The following is a 21,943-nucleotide window of genomic DNA, read 5'->3' as shown; positions in this document are numbered from 1 at the left end:
ACCATCATGGGAGCGTACCACCACTCCCAAGAGACGATGGCGACGGTCCTGGCCATGGTTCCAGGAGATCCAGGCCATGCAGGAAGGCCAGTACATGGGGTTCCGGGAAGAACTGCGCAGCATCAGTTCCGCAATGGGTACAATCGTGGTGGCACTCAACCAGATTGTCACCACATTGCGGGACCATGTGGCCCCCCAAAGGGCCTCTGCCACTAGCATGGAGGAAGAACAGCCCACCACCTCCGCTGGCGCTAGTGGTCAGGAGGCCCCGACACAACAGCAACGGGCCACCCGGACCCCACCCCCTGCAGAACATGAACCACCCCGCAAGAAAGGCCTGAGATCGAGGAAGAAGACAGAGTAGGATGTCAAGACCCCCGCCATGCACGGATCCCCCCAGATGTCATCCCACTGTCCCACTTGTTCACCCTGTCCAACCTTGAACTGCCCCTGCTCCACCTTCCACAGGCATATGGACAATGCACCTGTGCGAACGTGAGTCTGGACTCTGCCATGGACATGCCTCCACCATCACCCATCACCCTTTTTGAACTATACACCAATTTTTGCACTTCAATAAACACAATTATTGCACAAAAACCATCTGGAGTCTACTATTTATTTTTTTAAACCAAATGTATTCGATATAACCAACCAAAAATGTCCAAATACATTGTGATGACAACATACCAGTGTCACACAGCGGTAGTCCATGGGGAAATAAACCAGAAGGCACTCCGTGGGGACCAGATCACTGAAATAGGAAGGTAAATTCACAACTAAGTTACCATACATTGGGGTGAAAGGTCAGACAGTAGAGAGCCAGTACTGTTACAGATATAATAAAATGCAGCAGTAGATTCTTACCTGTGTGTTACTGGAAATACTGCAGTATCACTCTGTCCCTGTTGTCTGTGTCGTCCTCTTCGTCTTCCTCCTCTTCACTCTCCGCAGGCTCCACAGCGGCCACAACACCACCATCTGGACCATCCTCCTGCAGGAAAGGCACCTGGCGTCGCAAAGCCAGGTTGGGAAGCATGCAGCAGGCCACGATGATATGACACACCTTCTTTGGTGAGTACATTAGGGATCCACCTGTCATATGCAGGCACCTAAACCTGGCCTTCAGGAGGCCGAAGGTCCGCTCGATCACCCTCCTAGTACGCCCATGGGCCTCATTGTACCGTTCCTCTGCCCTTGTCCTGGGATTCCTCACTGGGGTCAATAGCCAAGGCAGGTTGGGGTAACCAGAGTCACCAATTAGCCACACTCTGTCTCTGTAGCTGTTCCATCACATAAGGGATGCTGCTATTTCGCAGGACGTACGCGTCATGCACTGACCCTGGAAACTTGGCATTTACATGGGAGATGTACTGGTCAGCCAAACAGACCACCTGGACATTCATGGAATGATAACTATTTCGGTTCCTGTACACCTGTTCATTGTCTTTTGGGGGGACCAAAGCCACATGGGTACCATCAATGGCACCAATGATATTGGGAATGTGTCCAAGGGCATAGAAATCACCCTTCACTGTAGGCAAGTCACCCACCTCAGGGAAAATGATGTAGCTCCGCATGTATTTCATCAGGGCAGACAACACTCTGGACAATACCCTTGAAAACATAGGCTGAGACATCCCAGATGAAATGGCCACTGTAGTTTGAAATGATCCACTAGCCAAGAAATGGAGTACTGACAGCACCTGCACTAGAGGCGGAATCCCTGTGGGTTGGCGGATGGGTGACATCAGGTCTGGCTCCAGCTGGGCACACAGTTCCTGTATAGTGGCACTGTTGAGTCTGTAGGTGAGTATGACATGTCGTTCTTCCATTGTCGACAGGTCCACCAGCGGTCTGTACACGGGAACATTCCTCCGTCTCCTCGCAAGTCCCAGCGGACAGTGCCTAGGAAGGACAACATGGAGCACAGAGTCAATCAACCCACAGGTAAGTTCCCACAGCCTGCACAGTACACAAATCTCTCTGGATTGAATAGCTTGTATGAGTGTCGATGCAAGGCCTAGCCATGTGTAACGCAGTAGGAATTAAGCCATGTGGGCCCTTGAAATGGCGGCTGCCTGACCTGTGAAGTGTGACAATGTGAAGTGAGGTCATTGCGCTGGAGTGGCACGCTGTGGCGGTAGGCAGTCGAAGACCGCGGCGCAAAGCAGCATTGGTTAACATTGAACCCTATGGGTTTCAGGAGCCAATGACGATGTGCGCCGGCTGTCGCAGTACGCACCGCCGCGGGCGTGACCGCCATTTTCTCTCTGCTTAATCACACGAGACCTGAGCATCCACAGGAGAGGACCTATACTGCAAGTGCTGCTGTGACCTCGGTCTGGAAGTGACAATGGCTGCTGTGACTGGGGAAAGGGACCCCGCATTCAGTTCCGAAGAGTTGGAGAAGCTCGTGGACGGGGTCCTCCCCCAGTATGCGCTACTCTACGGTTCTCCAGACCAACAGGTGAGTACACGGGGGCCAATGCATAGTGGGCAATGCCTGTGATGAGTGGGGTGGATGTACGATGGAGGGGAGTGGAGCGAATTACGAATGCATGGCACGACAGATGAGAGCATGTGCCACCTGGCAAGTTTGGGGAGGGGGGGCCACTCACATCGAGCATGCAGAAAAGTGATGATGTTTCTTTTCCCCCCCTGTACATGTCACATAGGTCAGCGCCCATCAGAAGATCGATATTTGGCGTGCCATCGCCAAGGACGTCCGGGCCCTGGGGGTCCACAACAGACGGGGCACCCACTGCCGCAAGAGGTGGGAGGAGATCCGCCGCGGGAGCAGGAAGACCGCCGAGGCTCTGCTGGGGATGGCCTCCCAACCTAGGAGGGGTGCCAGTCGTACCTTGACCCCCCTGATGTCCCGGATCCTGGCGGTGGCCTACCCCGATTTAGATGGGCGCTTGAGGACATCACAGCAGACACAAGGGGGTGAGTACCAGCACATTCAGCTATATTTGCGCGCAGTGGAGGTGCCTGGGTGGGGGAGGAGGGCTGTGGGTATCCCTAGGCCAGGGCGATTTCTGTAGGCTAGGCCCCTCCGTGAGGTATGGTCCTGTGCCCCCGCCCCCCACCTCTGTAGGGTGCCTAGTAACGCTATTCATGGACCTGTGTATTCTGTGTGGGCAGTTGTCGCCCATAGGCTTGTAGGGCATGTCCCAGGGAATGAGTAGTGTACCCCAAGTGCGCAGCGTAGTGCAGGGGGCTTCTGTGTCTGTCCTCTCCGCCAACGGTGTCCCCAATGCATGCACTCAACTTGTCTTTATTTCTCCACCCCCCCCCCATTTTCTTTGTTTTTCTGTGAATGTGTGCATTAGCATCATCAGGCGGAGGAGAAGTGGCATCGGCGCAAGAGGGAGCTGCATCTCACATGGCCCCGAATGGCCATGCAACGGACTCCGACATGACCAGTGAGACGGAGGGCGAGGGGGGCTCCACCACGGGGACCCGTGCAGACGTCAGTGACACCGACACGTCCTCGGATGGGAGCTCCCTTGCGGTGGCGGCAACATCCGTGCCCACCGATACAATAGGTACAGCCGCCTCCCAGCGCACCAGCTCCGCCCTCCCAGCAGCCCCTCGGCCTTCGGCCCGTGCCCGCACGGCCAGGAAGGCGGCCATCTCCTTCGCCCCAGGCACCTCAGGCCCTGCCCCAGTCACCCCTGCTGCCCTCAGTGAGGAGGTCATTGACCTCCTGAGGACCATCATTGTTGGGCAGTCTACCCTTTTGAATGCCATCCAGGGTGTGGAGAGGGAGGTGCATCAAAGCAATGCATACCTGGAGGGCCTTCATTCGGGTCAGGCTGCCCAGCAGCGATCGTTCAACGCTCTGGCCTCAGCACTGACGGCAGCGATTGTCCCTGTCTCCAGCCTCCCTCTTCTAACTCCCTCCACCCAGTCCCACTCCCCTGTTCCTCTGCCTATCCCATCCACACCTACAGACCAGCCTGCACACACCTCAACACCCAAGGGAAGCTCATCCAGACATAAGCACCACAGAACACACAAGCATTCACACAAGCAACATACAGATGCAGACATGCCAACAGCCACTACCTCCTCTGTGTCCCCCACCTCCTCGTCTCCCTCCTCCCTCCCTGTGACGTCTACACTCACACCTGCATGCACACCACCATCAGCCAGTACACCCATCACCAGCACACCCTCCACACCAGTCCGCACACGTGCAGTCACCACCCCCACTGCCATGTACACGTCCCCTGTGTCCTCTCCCAGTGTGTCTGTCACCCCCGCTTCCAAACCACACAAACGCAGGCAGGCACCCAAACAACAGCCATCCACCTCACGTCAGCCTCCAGCCCAAGCACCTGCACCCAAAGACACCAGACTTGACTCTCCTACAACCACATCCTCTTCCTCCACTCCCATACCCACTCCAGCTACCCTTCCCATGGCTCCTAAAAAACTTATCCTCTATAAACTGGACCTCTTTTCCTCACCTGACCCACCCCCTCCATCTCGTAAGAGTTCCAAAAACACCTCAGCCACCACCAGCCCAGCAACTCCCAAGAACGTCGTGGCTGGTTTTTGGAGTCCGCCCTTTCCTTGTGCAGTGACATCCGCCAGCAGCAAAGGCACAGCTAGCCCCCCCCCCCCGGGAAGAGGAGCAAAAAACTGAAGGGCAGGTGCGACAGGCCTGATACGCCTGTCCCCAAGGAGGGTAGCCTTGCACCGTCACCTGCCACATCGGGTAAGGGAGCCAAGGGCCACGGAGAGTGAGGAGCACCGCTGAACAGGGCCCCGCCAAGACAGGCACCGCTGAACAGGGCCCCGCCGTGAGAAGCACCGCTGAACAGGGCCCCGCCAAGACAGGCACCGCTGAACAGGGCCCTCCTGTCAAGCACCGCTCCGCTGGGCCCTCCTGTCAAGCACCGCTGCGCTGGGCCCTCCTGTCAAGCACCGCTCTGCTGGGCCCTCCTGTCAAGCACTGCTCCGCTGGGCCCTCCTGTCAAGCACCGCTCCGCTGGGCCCTCATCTCAAGCACCGCTCCGCTGGGCCCTCCTGTCAAGCACCGCTCCGCTGGGCCCTCATCTCAAGCACCGCTCCGCTGGGCCCTCCTGTCAAGCACCGCTCCGCTGGGCCCTCCTGTCAAGCACCGCTGGCCCATTGGCAGGCCCGGTTCTGTGTCGGGCAGGGCTTCAGGAGGCACTCTGCCCACCATGCCTCCACCATGACCAGTGGACTCTGTAATCCACCTGATGGACTGTGGCTTTGCACCCCCCAGGATGGCACAGTGGGCAATCCACCCACTGCAGAGACTTGAGAGACTGTGGCTTTGCACTCCCCAGGATGGCACAGTGGGCAACCCACCCACTGTAGAGACTTGAGAGACTGTGGCTTTGCACTCCCCAGGATGGCACAGTGGGCATGGAGGCCCTTCGTGGATCTGGCGTCGTGGACTCATGTGGCTGAGGGGCCCCCGCTTCCCTTCCCCCTGAGGTGCCAGTATTTGATTTTTGTGATGCCCCAGCAGTGTTCTCTCCAATGGACTCGATCTTGTGTGTGGGCTTTGCCCATGTGTTGCTGCACATTGGCCCACGGACATTTGAACTTTGCAAAACTGTGCCGGACTTCTGCTACTTGTATATATATATAGTTCTAGATGTGTAATAATTCTTTATATATTGCTAAGTTCGCTATACTTAATTCTTGCTATAATATAGTTCTATTTTTACAATCATTGCCTTTTGTCTTTGCTTTTTTGTTTTGGGAGTTTGGGGGTGTCACTCTGACTTTTTAATCTGCATTGGTGTGTAGGTATTTCGGTGGGGTTGAGGGTGGGGGTGGGTGTGTGGCGTATGTGTGTGCCCGTAAGCTTTCCTCCTCCCCCCTCCCCTGTGTCGTAGGTGCAGTACTCACCGTTGTCGTCTGCGGCGACGTTCGTGATCCTGGAAGAAGAGCAGGAAGGCAATGGCTGGGAGGATGTGGAGTTCCGGTTCCATGCTGTCCCGATTCCGCGTGGAGTGTGTCGAGGTGAGCGTTTTCCATTGGAAATGTCTGTTTCCGCTGTGTTTTTATCGGCGTGGCTCCCGCCCCGGAAAAGGTGGCGGATTGGTGAGTCGTGATAGGGTGGGCGGTACATTGTCTGCCGCCTGGCTGTTGGCGGTGACCGCCGCGCTGTTTGTTTGTGACGCCGTGGCGGTCGGAGTGTTAAAGCGGCGGCCTGTGTTGGCGGTTCCTGCCAGGGTCAGAATTCAATTTTTTGGACCGCCAGCCTGTTGGCGGGTTGGCCGCCGCTTTAACACTGACCGCCAGGGTCAGAATGACCCCCCTAGTTTCTATAGAAAAAGCTTTTTTTGTTTTGCCCATAACTTTGGCGCCGCTTGACAAATCTTCACAAAAGTTTCAAAATGTGTACTCTGCTAAGTTCAGCTTCTGTCTTGAAAGTTTTGGGATGATCCGTCAAGTGGGGGCCAAGAAAAAGGGGTGTCCCAAAAGGCATTTTCCCCATTCATTTTTTCATAGGACATTTAGACAATTTGGCACAAAGCTAGATTCTTTTCCGCTGATCAAGCTTTTTGTGATTTGGTGTGAATCTGTTCAGTAGTTGTGGAGGAAGTTAAGGCCCCAAAATATAGATATATATGGATGCAGATCCTCTGCGGATCAAACTGTCCCCGTGCTGATATCTGATTCCCTGCCAACACTTCAACAAGGAAGTGTTGACAGCCATCTTGGGACTCAGCAAGTCCCAGGAAAAAAAGACAAAAAGGAAAAGGGGCCAGGGTAGTCACCCTGACCCCTTAGCCTTGGTGCTGGGGTCCCTGAAGGACCCACCAGGACTAAAAAGCCTATATTGGTCATAAAAATTGAAAAGTCCATGTATGGTCTCCTGTGCTTTTTAAAAAATTTGCCCCCAAGTGGGGTAGGTCCCAGGGGCATCATAGAGGAGGGGGGTGCATGGGGCCCCCTTCTTGGGCTTTAATAAGCCAGAGAGACCGCCACCTCACCTGGGTGAATGTGTAAATTTGAGTTGGGGGTGGGGACCACCACTCCCCATGCAAAAATAATTTCAGGATGTGGATGAGGCCCAATGGCCTCCTCCACAGCCCTGTGGACCACCACCCCCAGGGCTACACTTTATTTGGAGTGGGAGGGCCATGCCCTGGGAACTACCACCCCCAGGGCTACACTTATTTATTAGTGGGGGGCCTTGGGGCCCCCTGCAGCCTTGGGGACCACCACTCCCCTGGGCATATTGTTAATAAAAGACATGCCCTGGGGACCACCACCTCCCCTGGCTAAGTCCTCATTGGAAGGGGGCTGCGCTGTACCCCTCTTGGGCCATTAACGGCCCTGGGCACAGTCACCCCCCAGGACCAGCTCATGCTATGTCCTGGTGTGCCCACCTCCGGAACATAGGGCCAGATGTAGGTAGAAACCAATTTGCGAGTTGCAAATTGCAAGTCCTTCCGACTCGCAATTTGCAACTCGCAAACTGGTATGCAGAAAGGTGTCCAAGACACCTTCTGCGACTCGCTATGGGGTCATAAATATTTATGAGGTGGGTCGCAGTTTGCGACCCCATAACGAGTCGAGTCTAGGCACTCACGGGGATGGTGGCCTGCTGGAGACAGCAGACCACCATGTCCGTGATTGCTTTTAAATAAAGCAGTTTTTTTTTCTCTTTGCAGCCCGTTTTCCTTAAAGGAAAACAAGCTGCAAATAGAAAAAAATACCGAAACCTTTTTGTTTCGGTTTTTTTCAGAGTAGGCAGTGGTCCATAGGACCACTGCCTGCTCTGAAAAAATATTTTTAATGCACTCACAAAGGGGAAGGGGTCCCATGGGGACCCCTTCCCGTTTGCGAATGAGTTACCATCCACTTCAAGTGGATGGTAACTGTGAGTTGATTTGTGACCGCTTTTGCGGTCACAAATCAACTCTACATCGCGGTGCGAGTCGCAAATAGGAAGGGAACACCCCTTCCCATTTGCGAGTCGGAAACACATTTTGCGAGTCGGTTCCGACTCGCAAAATGTGTTTCTGCATCGCGTAAGGGCTTTTGCGCCTCGCAAAAACTGCGTTTTTCACCGTTTACGAGGTGCAAAAGCCTACCTACATCTGGCCCATAGTTCTTTGCTGTAGTTTGGCTGCAGCACTTGAGCTGCAGCCAAACCACAGCAAACACTTCAGTTTTTGACAGCAGCACATGTAGAGCATGTCCCACTGTCACAAAATGAATCTTTCATCTCTGTCCCCTACACAGAGGCAGGGGACAGAGATTAAGGGGCATATTTATACTCTGTTTGCGCCGGAATTGCGTCTTTTTTTTACGCAATTCCGACGCAAAACTAACTCCATATTTATACTTTGGCGTTAGATGCGTCTAGCGCCAAAGTCCATGGAGTTTGCGTCATTTTTTAGCGTGGACACCTACTTTGCGTTAATGATATGCAAGGTAGGCGTTCCCATCTAAAAAATTGACTCCGAGGCATGTGCGCCGTAGTTACACTCCCGGGCAAAACTCACGCCCGGGAGTGGGCAGGTCAAAAAAAATGACGTCCAGCAGCTTTTGTGTGGTTTTTTAGCGCCTGGTCAGGGCAGGCGTTAAGGGACCTGTGGGCTCGGAAGGAGCCCAGAGGTGCCCTCCCATGCCCCCTGGGACACCCCCTGCCACCCTTGCCCACCCCAGGAGGACACCCAAGGATGGAGGGACCCATCCCAGGGACATTAAGGTAAGTTCAGGTAAGTATTTTTTTTTTTAATTTTGTAGCATAGGGGGGCCTGATTTGTGCCCCCCTACATGCCACTATGCCCAATGACCATGCCCAGGGGACAGAAGTCCCCTGGGCATGGCCATTGGGCAAGGGGACATGACTCCTGTCTTTGCTAAGACAGGAGTTATTTCAATGGGGGATGGGAGTCGAAATAAATGGTGCAAATCGGGTTGAGGTGAAAAATTTGCCTCAGCCTGACTTGCCCCATTTTTTGGCGCCCAAGCTCCATATTCCCCTACGCCGGCGCTGCCTGGTGTACGTCATTTTTTTTCACGCACACCAGGCAGCGCCAGCGGCTAACGCCGGCTAACGTCATTGAATAAATACGGCGCCCGCATGGTGCTTCAGAATGGCGTTAGCCGGCGCTAATTTTTTGGACGCAAAACTGCGTTAGCGCAGTTTTGTGTCAAAAAGTATAAATATGGCCCTAAATGCTTCAGAAGGCAGGGACCTGCTGTCAATGCAGCTCCATGCATGGCAAAGAAATGGCACTGCGAAGGAAGCATTCAGGCTTCCCCCACAGTGCCAGGTAGTCCGTAAAGAGCATTTCATTAAAAAAATATATATGTCTTCTGGAAAAAAATAAAAAATATATAGGGACTGTGGAGGAGCCCTTCAGGACTCCCTTGCAGATCCAGATAGTCCATAAAGGGCTTATTTTTTTATTTTTTTAAATAAAAGTAAATAAAAATAATAATAAATTAACAAATAACTAGGGACCACAGGGGAGCCTGCAGTCCCAGATAGCCCATAAAGGGCAAAAAAAAAATGAAAACAAAAACAAAACCCATAGCTCAGTGTGAAGGTCGCAGACCTTTAAACTGATCACTGGGCTTTCCATTCCAGCTGGACTCCTTTTTCTATAACAAAATTATTATATATATATATATATATATTTAAATAACAAATATGTTTTTGATTTTAAGTTGTACACACACATATGTCATTCTACGTATATCAGACATCAAACCCTAAAAGATCTCTCTCTCACTTTCTTTCTCCCTTTCAGTCTCAATTTCTCCTACTCACCCGTCCACTCAGGCACTTATGCACCAACTAACAGACCCATTCAGACACTCCTGGACCCACTCACAGCCCCACTTACACACTCACATACCCATGCACAGACCCACTTAGACCCTCATGCACTCACTCACAGCCTCAGTCAGAGCCTCACGCACCCACTCACAGACACACTCACACAGTTATGCACCCACTCACACATCCTCTCAGACTGTCACTGACCCACTAACAGACCCCCTGACAGCCTCATGCACCCACTCATAGACCTGCACACACACACTGACACACCCACTAAAACACTGATGTATGCACTCTCACACTCAGACAAACAGTCTGACAGCCATTCCCACCTCCATATCTGCGAATGTGTAAAAAAATGTCTTCATTTTAGCTTCTAGACCACTAATGAATATTTCGAGGCCTTGGTGAATAACTCCGCTCCACTGGCGGAGTTTGCGGAATTTGGCAACTCCGCAGAGAACGCAGAGTTATGGATAGACTCTGCACTACACAACATAGCACAGTTTCTTTTTTCCCCCCTGTTGGCACACGCTTTCTTTCATTTCGCACACACAAGAAGTGAGATGAGAGACTTCCTGTCTCTTGCGAGCACAAACTAGATTTTTGACCCACTTGCAAGAGTTAGCACTGCGTCAGCAACTTACAGCACCTCTTTTGTGACGTAGGTGAGCGTGAGTGAGCGCAATCGAGTGCTGGTGCAACCTTACGGACCAGAAGCAGCTAGAATCTACAACTTTGAGTGTAAAACTCTTCTCTAATTGACCATTCTTGTTGATATTCTTGTGCTAGGAGGACTTGTTTTTTCCAACAACAGGAAGTGCCCCTGAGACTCCAACTCCCTGTTCCTCTCCAACAGGCTTCTCCCATTACTTTGTCCATCTCCTGGTCACTTTTCACTTGGACTTCGAGCTGGAAGGATCACTTTTTTGTCTCCTGGATATATCATTGGATTTAAGGACTTTGTTGTATTTGAGATGGCACAGGTAAGTTGAAAACACTTGCATAAGGGTGTTGTACACTGATAGAGGGCATGCATCAGAATTTATCTGTACTTTTATTTGATTGTTTAAATTTAATATGGTGGGTGGCCTGCATTTGGGGCCTAGTTATAGTTGTACTTGTAATTTTTGTTCTACAAAGGAAATATGTTTTACAATTCACTGCATTTTCTCCTTGTTTTGATTTGTATATTTGCAATGTTCATTAAATTCACTATGTTAATGTTAAGTGGCCTAGCCTGCTAATAGAATAGGCCTTCCAGTGGTAGGCCCAGTACTAGTCATGGGTGCACGATGAAACAACTGTTTGTGGTGTCTGTGGAATTGAAACACCATGGATGGCATCGGATTAAAGATAGCGAAATGTTGTTTGGCAGTATTTCACATTCTTTTTCTGCAAACAGTGTATAGTGGGGTCATAATACTAGATGCCATTGCATGATGTGTGTTGTTGTTGTAAATTCTTTAGCCCTTAAATTTTAGTTTCTGGAATTACTGACGTAATGCTGTTTTTTCTCCTGGACCAATGCCTTCTTTGTCTGACCAGTGCGTGAGAGTGTTTTTCATACGCCACCATTTGTCTTTGTCCCATATGCCATGTGGCCAGGGGCTCTTTTTGTATAGTCAATTATAGTCCTATACCTACATGTGTTTTTTGTTTTCTATTCATCCTGCTTGTTGTTTGACCATGTGGCTGGGGACCATTTTGTGTAGGCAGCCAGTAGTCCTGCCTGTGTTCTTCTTTCTTGTGCTGGCCATGCCTCTGCTGGTTGTTGTTTGACCATGTGGATAGCTGCCATTTTGTGTACGCAGCCAGTGTGCTTTAGTCCTGCATGTGTTCTTCTTTGTTGTGCTGGCCATGCCTCCTTGCTGGTTGTTGTTTGACAATGTGGCTGATGGCCATTTCATGCAGGCGGCCAGTTTGCTTTAGGCCTGCATGTTTTCTTCTTTATTGTGGTGGCCATGCCTCCTTTCTAGTTGTTGTTTGACCATGTGGCTGGTAACCATTTTCTATAGACAGCCCGTGTGCTTTAGGCCTGCATGTGTTCTTTTTTGTTGTGATGGCCATGCCTCTTTGCTGGTTGTTGTTTGACCATGTGGCTGGTGGCCATTTTGTGCAGACAGTGAGTGTGCTTTAGGCCAGCATGTGTTCTTCTTTGTTGTGGTGGCCATGCCTCCTTGCTGACTGTTGTTTGACCATGTGGCTGGCAGCCATTGTTTCTAGGCAGCCAGTGTGCTTTAGGCCTACATGTGTTCTTAATTGTTGTGATGGCCATGCCTCCTGGCTGGTTATTGTTTGACCATGTGGTTGGTGGCCACTTTGTGTAGGCATCTAGTGTGCTTTAGGCCTGCATGTGTTGTTTGTTGTTGTAGCCATGCCTTCTTGCTGTTTGTTGTTTGACCATGTAGCTGGTGGCCATGTTGTGTTATTCAGGACTAGTAGGTCAATGCTTATTACTAAATGTACTGTATGACGATTTGTTTTATATATTTTAATATATACTGTTTTTGCATTTTTCTCCTTCACCACTCCTTGACTCCCAAATCCCTGTGGTTTTTCATGGTAGTCCCCTTCCCCTAGTACATCAGCAATTGAAATATATTTAAAGAAATGTTTTTCTTTTTTTGTAATTTCTTTTCACAACATTTATTTTATTTTATTTTATAATAACAGTATAATCATAATAATAATGATTAAATATTGTATTGTTATTCTTGGTTTTAGAATTCTTTTTAAATAAAGTAATGTTTATTTTTATTTTATGTTTTTCATTTTTTCCCATTTTCCCCATTAGTCCCATGTCTGCCATTACGTACAGTTGCACTACAAAACATTATTTGAGGATTACTATTTAATTTGTCACCAGCACATCCCTGAGTGCCACATGCCAGCTTAATGCAGACAGATACAGCTATCAGTTGCATTCTGTATGTTGTAGTTGTTGCTCTTTCTTATCCTTCATGGCTGTACATGATAATGAAAATTCATGTTGGTGTGGTTTTATGAATGAAAACACTGTATTTCATAATTATTTATAGGTTTAGCTGAATAACCATGAAATGATATTGTTTCTCCTACTAATGCAACTGCAAAAATGCCATGTTTCACTGATCCCTCTTACATGTTTGCTTTCAAGTACGTGAAGAGAAAGAGACATCACCCACAATTCTGTCAGACAGAAGGCCTGAGCACGACCACACAGACATCTCTTCAGCTTGTGAAGCTAAGTGCTACGGCCAACTGACAGCTTCAAGATGGCCCCAAAGAAAGATGCTACCAAGAAAGAGGCCAGTGATAAGAAGGAGCTTCCCATCACTGGTATGTCGCCCCAGATCTTTTTTGGGCAAAAACGTGTGCCTGCCACACCAGCCACAGGAAGTAAGCTGGGAGCAGCACTCTCGCATTAGTGGCCCCATTCCAAACTAGGCCCAAGCCCATGTCTGGCACAGAGGCAGCTTCTCTAATCAGAGGAACGCCGACGAGCAGTGATGTTGAATTGGACTTATCTCTTTTTAAAAGAAGTACCCAATCGGTGCTGGCTAGTGGATAACAACAGCTCCAGCCAGCAATAGCAGTTCCTCCAAAAGTAGGAGCACATCAGGATGCAGAAGAACCCGAAGAAGCCCCTCTTTCACAAGATCCACTGTCTGCCGTCTTCTTCTTCAAGCCTCCCTTCTGATGATCAAGACTCCACTTGGATGCCACCTCAGTCTGAGACACACCAGAAGAGGCAAGGAGTGAAAAGGAAGATTCCTGAAAGCCTTTGAGCTATGGATAAAGAAGAGGAGGATGATGAGTCTGATGACGAGCCAGGCATCATGGATGCTAGCCCAGCCACAGTGGAGTCAAACATGTGGCACAGATACCACCACCTCCACCAGCTTCCATATTTACAAGGCCCCTGGTATGACCTACATCTATAGCCACCTCAGTAGAAGACGGCACTGCAGAGAGTCAAATGTCATCAACACAAGATCCAACTACCACAACTTCTTCAGACATTGGCAGTGGCCCCAGTATTAGAAAACTGACCTCCCCAGTTTGGGACTTCTTTACATTTATCAAAAAGGAGCCAAACATTGCCATATGCTCCATTTGCCCAGCAGGTGTTAGTCGGGATACGCTTTGTACAAACTATGGAACCGGAGGCCAAACAACCCATTTGAGAAAGCACCACTCAATCTGCTGGGAGGCGCACCTTAGCAGTCAAAAGCCAGCAAGTGGTATTAGAGAAGGTGTTGAAAGCAGGGAACATGGTGGAAGGTGAAGGCGAAGAAGAGGGTGACATTTTCGTTACACAAATCAGCTCTGTCCCCAGCAGTGCAGTAGTATTGTCACCCACATCAACAACATCACATTGGCACAGAAAGACTCAGAGTCAGGTCGAAAACCAAGGCAAAAACCTACAGTGGCTGCCCCCTTGAGATGCACATTGAGCCTACTATCACCTTCTAAGTTGTCTGCATCAGTGGTACCAGCCAAAAAAAATCCAGGCTACTATTACTGTCATGCTTAGGCAGGAGGGGCAGTACGAACGCAACCACCCAATGGCGAGTTTGTACAATGGGAAGCTGGCTAAAATGTTAGCATTTGACCTCCTCCCTTTCTCTTTTGTGGAAGGAGTAGGTTTTCTAGAATTTATGGTGGCTATCTGCCTGAAATGGAAGGTTCCTAGTCAGACCTTTTTCGACAGAGTGGCTGTTCCAGCCCTACATCACTATGTGCTGGAATTGGTTGGACAAACTTTCCAGCAGAGTGCTGTCCACACAATCTACCTGATGACAGCCATGAGGATCAGTTTCCAAGTCATTGATTACATATGCATCACTACACACTGGATCTCTTTTGTGGGGGTTAGAGAAATGATACCTGCAGGTGTTGACACAGCTGACATTTTTAATCATGCTCTGAAGAATGCAACATTAGCTATGTTTGCCATGGAGAAATCCCATACCGCTGCAAACTTTGGATAACTTAACAATAAGGTCTTTGAATGGCTGCACCACAGAGGGCTTAACATTGGATGAATTTGCTGCCACGGACAATGGTAGTAATATAGATAAGGCCATGTCTGATGGTGGCCATTTCAGGGTCCTGTGTTTGGCGCACTGCATAAACATCATTGTACAGGACTTCCTCAAAAAAGAACCATGAGTCAGTAACTTAGGGCCAGATGTAGCAAGCTGTTTGCATGACGCGAAAATCGCAGTTTGCGCCATGCAAACGGCCGAACGTGATGCACATTCACAAATTGAAAGTCGGTACCGACTCACAATTTATGAATGCGACTCGCAAATAGGAAGGGGTGTTTCCTTCCTATTTGCGACTCGCATTGCAATTCAGACTTGTTTGTGACCGCGAATGCAGTCGCAAAGCAACTCGCAGTTACCACCAGTGTCACACTGGTGGTAACTCATTCACAAAAGGGAAGGGGTCCCAATGGGACCCCTTCCCATTTGTGAATGTCGACACAAATATTTTGTTCAGAGCAGGCAGTGGTCCTATGGACCACTGCCTACTCAGAAAAAAGAAAACAAAATGGTTTCGTTATTTTTTTCATTTTGCAACTCGTTTTCCTTTAAGGAAAACGGGCTGCAAAATGAAAAAAAAAAACTGCTTTATTTATAAAGCAGTCACAGACATGGAGGTCTGCTGAATTCAGCAGGCCACCATCCCTGTGAGTGCAGGGACTCGTTATGGGGTTGCAAAAAGTGACCTACCTCATTAATACTAATGAGGTGGGTCTTTGCGACCCCATAGCGAGTCGCAGAAGGTGTCTGAGACACCATTCTGCATATGCTTTTGCGAGTCTGAAATTGCGAGTTGCACCGACTCGCAATTTCAGACTCGCAAAAGCATATCTTGCCTCATCTGGCCCTTAGTGCCCACATGCAGAAGAATCTGCACTCATTTTAACCATTCTTTTAAATCCTGATAAATGGGGCCTGGTCAAATTCCTGACGGCGATGCTGCTTCCTTTTGAAATTTTCACAAAGGAAGTCAGCATGGAGGACTGTACCATGGGCCAAGCTATCCCATTGGTGCATATGCTGCAGAAACGGCTAGAGGAGGTGTTTGAATGGTACGCAGGTGTGGATGAAAAAACAGATGGGCAGGAGTTGGCGGAGAGATTAATCCTTTGTTTATCTATTGATACCAGGCTACAAAGAAACATTGTGTCATCCAAACATTACATCTGTGCCACAATTCTTGACCAATGGTATAAGCAATTACTGGCCACTTTCATTCTTTTTTCTAACAGGGATGTTTCAATCTACAAGACATGGATTGCTGAGCAAGCCAGAGACCTAGAAAAAGAATGGCTGGAAATTAGAGGCCACTCACGGGCAGAACTTCTTGGGTGCAGCCTACAACTTCCAGAGGGCCTGCAGACAGTGCTATTGGCTCACAGCAGCCATAATTAACACCATCAACAATAACAGGAACAGGAGCAGCAGTCCCAAAATCTGCATTTGATTGATTCTAAAGGCAGGGCTTAAGGCCACTGCAGAGGAAAAGGCAAAAGAGCTCGAGCAAGGTGTTGCACCAATGATGGTCCAAGCCAACCTGGATGACCCAACAGAGGTCTATCTGGATCAAAACCCAATGGTGTATTGGCATGGGAAGAGGCGCCAATGGCCAGTGCCCAGCAGGCTGACAATAAAGCATCTGGCTTGGCCTGTAACCAGAGTGTCTGCTGAGGGTGGGTTCAGTGTACCTGGTGCGGTTGTCACAGTGAGAAGGATCAGTCTCTTGCCCCAAAACGTAAAGAGATTGACCATGATCAAAATGAATCAGCACTTTATACCACCAAATGACAGCATTGCCAAAGCACAACAGGAGGTGGATGAGGGTAATGATTGTTTGGACTCAGGTCATGGTAGTGTGTTAGCTGATCAACTTCTGGTTGAACGACCTGAGTTTGAGGACAAACTCTACTTCCCTGAGTAGACCTGGGGCACCATAGAACTTTCTCCTTCCTGCTATTGATGAATTGCTTTGAGAAAAAAATAGTTAGCTGGGGGACCCTTATTATTTTATATTGTTTGTTTCTGTCGAAATGACTAATGCAGTGCAACTGTTTCAGGCACATGTATGGCCGAATTGGAGTTGGACCAGTTTGCATTGAAAAAGCCCTTATCGCCCCCAAAATCACTTCAAGGAGATTTGCGAGACAATGCCTGCCTCCATTCTGCGCCTAGCCTTCCTGTTTGTCCACTAGCACGACTGACCCAGTGTTAGACCTGACAGCCTTAGGGTAGTCACCCCTAACTTTTTGCCTGCCTCCCTCCTCGTTTTGGACACTTGCTGGAGAAGAAACCGGAACCAGAAACTACATCCTGCCAAGAAGAACTGCCTGGCTGCTCAAAGGACTCACCTGTCTGCTTTCTACAAAGGACTGCTGTCTTGCTGTTGCCCTGCTGCCTTGCTGAACTCTTGTCTGGCTGTGAAAGTGCTCTCCAAGGGCTTGGATAGAGCTTGCCTCCTGTTCCTTGAAGTCTCAGGACCAAAAAGACTTCTTCCTTTCACTTGGACGCTCCGTGCGCCGAAAATTTCGACGCACAGCTTGTTTCGCGGCGAGAAAAACGCCGCACACCGACGCTGATCGACGCGACGCCCTCGGGACGATCGAGACTTCGACGCACAACCTCGCAAGGACAAAGCCGCTCGACTTTCCAGGAGAAATCGACGCGACGCCCACCGTGAGTGCGAAACTTTGACGCACGGCCTCGCAAGGACAACGCCGCCCGACTTCCAAGGAGAAATCGACGCGACGCCTGCCGTGAGACCAAACTTTCGACGCACGGCCTCGCAAGGACAACGCCGCCCGACTTCCAAGGAGGAATCGACGCGACGCCTACCGTGAGATCGAAACTTCGACGCGCAGCCCCGCAGAACGACGCGCAGCCGGAAAACAAGCGGGAGAATCCACGCACAGACCCGGGACATCTGGTAATCCCCGCGATCCACAAAAAGAGACTGTCTGCGCGCCGGAAAACGACGCCCGACTTCCCCGCGTGGAAAAGACCGACGCAAGTCTGTGTGTGCTGAGGAGAAATCGACGCACACACCCCTTTTTCCACGCATCTCTTCCCCTGTGGCCCTCTGAGGAGATTTTCCACCAGAAACCAGGTACTTTGTGCTTGAAAGACACTGTATTGCATTCTAAAGACTTAAGACACTCTATATCACTTCCCTGTGATATTTCTACAATTTTCCATTGCAACTTTATTCTTTTTGACCTACAATTATCCTGATAAATATTATATATTTTTCTAAACACTGTGTGGTGTAGTTTTGTGGTGCTATATGGTGGTATTGTATGATTTATTGCACAAATACTTTACACATTGCCTTCTAAGTTAAGCCTGACTGCTCGTGCCAAGCTACCAGAGGGTGGGCACAGGATAATCTTGGATAGTGTGTGACTTACCCTGACTAGAGTGAGGGCTTTTGCTTGGACAGGAGGTAACCTGACTGCCAACCAAAAACCCCATTTCTAACATTGGTGGCAGCGGTGGGATAGGACTTGTATTTGTGCAGTGACATACAGTAGCTAAGTATCTCACTACCTACCCACAGTTGAAGGTCAACTTGGTTTTGATCTCTTTTTGAAAATCCGTTTTTTCCTGACAATTTTCAAAAACTAAATCCTCACTCAACATGTCTCTGACTGGGTCTCAGACAGGGGACTTTGACCTAGTCCAGTTGGATACATACACGGTCAAACAACTAAGAGGATTCTGCAGGGCATTGAGGGTACCCACCCAAGGGGCCTCCAGAAAGGAGGACTTTCAAGTGGCGCTGAGGGCCTGGGCAGAAGCCCATTTAGAGGATGATGAGGAAGGGGAGCCAGAAAATGGCCCCTCAGAAGGATTTTCACTATCTATGGATGGTGTTACCACTGCAATTGTGCACCCTTCCAGACCAGGGAGCAGTGTCTCCATGCAAAGCCTGACCGCAGAGGAAAGGAGAGAGGAAAGGGAGTTCCAATTGCAAATGGCAAAAATGAAAATTGAGGCGCAACAGGAGGAGAGGAGGGCAGAAAGAGAAGCCAAACAAGCTGAGGCTGAAAGAGCAGCCAAACAGATTGAAGCTGAAAGGACAGCCAAACAGATTCAAGCAGAAGCTGAAAGGGCAGCCAAACAAGCAGAAGCTGAAAGAGCAGCCAAACAAGTGGAAGCTGAAAGAGCTTTGGCTGAAAAGAAACTATTGTTGGCTCATGAACTGAGTCTCAAGGAGCTGGAGATCAAGGCAAGACAGTCTGAATCCAGCAATAATGGTGGCAGCATACAGACAGGACCTGCTGGAGAAAAGAAGGTTCGTATACCCAAAAATGTGGTGCCCAGTTTTGTGGTGGGAGATGACATAGATAAATGGTTAGCTGCTTATGAAGTTGCACTAAGGGCTCATGAGGTTCCTGAAGGGCAATGGGGGGTAGCTATGTGGGGCTATGTGCCGCCATTGGGGAGGGACACACTTCTCACATTGGATCCACCGGATCAAAACACATACCCACTCCAGAAAGCCACTTTACTTGCCAAGTTTGGGCTGACCCCTGAGGGATACCGTCAGAGGTTCAGGGACAGCACCAAACAAACCACACAAACATGGGTAGATTTCTTTGATTTCTCTAGTAAGGCACTGAATGGATGGGTGCGGGGCAACAAAGTAGCAGATTATAAAAGTTTATATGATTTGATCCTGAGAGAGCATATGCTTAATGTTACTTATACAGATTTGCGCCAGCACCTAGTGGATAGTAAGCTGACTGATCCCAGGAAGCTTGCTGAGGAGGCGGACCTCTGGGTTAGCACCAGAGTGTCCAAAAAGGTACCTGGGGGGGACTCCCACAAAGGTGGTCAGGGTTCCCAACAGAAGAAAGAGGGGGGAGATAAACTTACAGATAAGGAACTCTCTAAAGGCCCCCAAAAGAATTCCCAGGGAGGGGGTGGCAACCCTTCCTTTTCCAAATTTGGGAGAAAGCCAGGGACATTTGACAGGTCAGGAAAATCTAGCCCCAAATGCATGGAATGTTACCAATATGGTCACTACAAAGGCGATCCTCAGTGCCCCAAGAGGGCACCGTCCACTACTGGACAGGCACCTGGGTTGACTAGTGTAGCACTCGGGGGGGAGATGGACCCAACTAGCTTTGGGGAACAGGTAGAGATTTCCCTAGTGTCCCTGGGAGAAGGAGAAATGGTGCCCAAGGCCCACATGCCTAGAAATACTTCCAAGTACCGGCAGTGGGTCACCATTGATGGGCAGAGGGTGGAGGCTCTACGTGACACAGGAGCCAGTATGACTACTATCAAGAGTCAGCTGGTGTCAGCAGAGCAGATAATGCCTAATACATTCCACGAGGTCAGAGTAGCTGACAATCGCGAGAGTCACCTACCGGTGGCTCTGGTTCCCTTTGAGTGGGGGGGGGTCTCTGGTACTCTGAAAGTAGCTGTGAGTCCTGCCATGCCTGTAGATTGTCTGTTAGGCAATGACCTTGAGCACACTGCTTGGAAAGAAGTAGAGCTCAGGTCTCACCTGGAGATGTTAGGGTTACCTGAGTGGGTCTGCATGACCACACGGTCCATGGCTGACCGAGAGGGAAGTCAAGGGCATCTGGAGCCTGGAACGATGGCCCAGAGAGCTGCCAGGAGGGGGGACCAAGGGTGCGGGAAACCGGCCCCCGCTGTTCCCACAGTGGCTGACGGGGCTCCTGAGGAGGAGGCTTCCGAGCCAACTGGGGAAGACATCGCCGCCCTAGATGACTTACCTGAGCTTGCTGGTTGGCAAGTTGAGGGTGGACCCACCAGGGAGGACTTCTGCAAGGCGCAGAAAGAATGTCCCACTCTAGAAGGTTTGAGGAAACAAGCCTCAAACCAGGCAGCCGGCGACGCCTCTGGCAATCACCACCTATATTGGGAGAATGATCTCCTTTACAGTGAGCCTAAGGTTCCGGGCTTTGGGGCAGCACGTGTGCTGGTGGTCCCCCAATGTTACCGAACCTTCCTACTGGGTCTGGCTCACGACATTCCCCTGGCAGGACATTTGGGGCAGGGCAAGACCTTTAACAGGCTTGACACCCACTTTTATTGGCCCAAAATGAGGACACACTCAGACAAGTTCTGCAGATCCTGTCCTACCTGCCAGGCCAGTGGTAAAGCAGGAAAAAGGGTTAAAACCCCCCTGATTCCACTTCCTGTCGTTGGCACCCCCTTTGAAAGGGTGGGCATCGACATTGTTGGCCCCTTGGACCCCAAAACTGCCTTAGGCAACAGGTTCATCCTGGTTTTGGTGGACCATGCCACCCGTTACCCAGAGGCAATCCCTCTAAGGACAGTAACTGCACCGGTGGTGGCCAGAACCCTGATGGGGATATTTACCCGTGTGGGGTTCCCCAAGGAAATAGTGTCTGACAGAGGCACTAACTTCATGTCCGCATACATGAAGTCGCTGTGGGATGCGTGTGGTGTAACTTACAAGTTCACCACACCCTATCACCCCCAGACGAACGGTCTTGTGGAGAGATTCAACAAGACCCTGAAAGGCATGATTGGTGGCCTTCCTGAGGCCATGAGGCGTAAGTGGGACGTCCTCTTACCATGCCTTCTCTTTGCTTACAGAGAGGTTCCCCAGAGAGGGGTAGGGTTCAGTCCCTTTGAACTTCTCTATGGGTACCCTGTCAGGGGACCCTTAAGCATTGTCCAGGAGGGATTGGAGAAAGCTCCAAAGGCACCCCCTCAGGATGTGGTCAGCTATATGTTGGCCCTCCGCAACCAGATGACCCGCTTCTGGAAAGAAGCCCAAGATAACCTTGAGGCCAGTCAAGAGGTGATGAAACAATGGTATGACCAGAAGGCCACCCTGGTAGAGTTTCAACCTGGAGACAAAGTGTGGGTAATGGAGCCAGTAGAGCCCAGAGCTCTCCAGGACCGCTGGTCTGGCCCATTTGAAATAAAGGAGCGGAAAGGGGAGGCCACTTACCTAGTGGACCTCAAAACCCCTAGGAATCCCCTAAGGGTGCTCCATGTGAACCGACTAAAAGCTCATTGTGAGAGGTCGGAGATCAACATGCTTCTGGTCACAGATGAAGGAACGGAAGAGGAGAGTGAACCTCTCCCCGACCTCCTCTCTGCCCAA

This window comes from Pleurodeles waltl, chromosome 2_2 (assembly GCF_031143425.1).
Source record: "Pleurodeles waltl isolate 20211129_DDA chromosome 2_2, aPleWal1.hap1.20221129, whole genome shotgun sequence".
Classification (NCBI taxonomy): Eukaryota; Metazoa; Chordata; class Amphibia; order Caudata; family Salamandridae; genus Pleurodeles; species Pleurodeles waltl.
Note: the sequence above shows the minus strand (reverse complement) of the source record.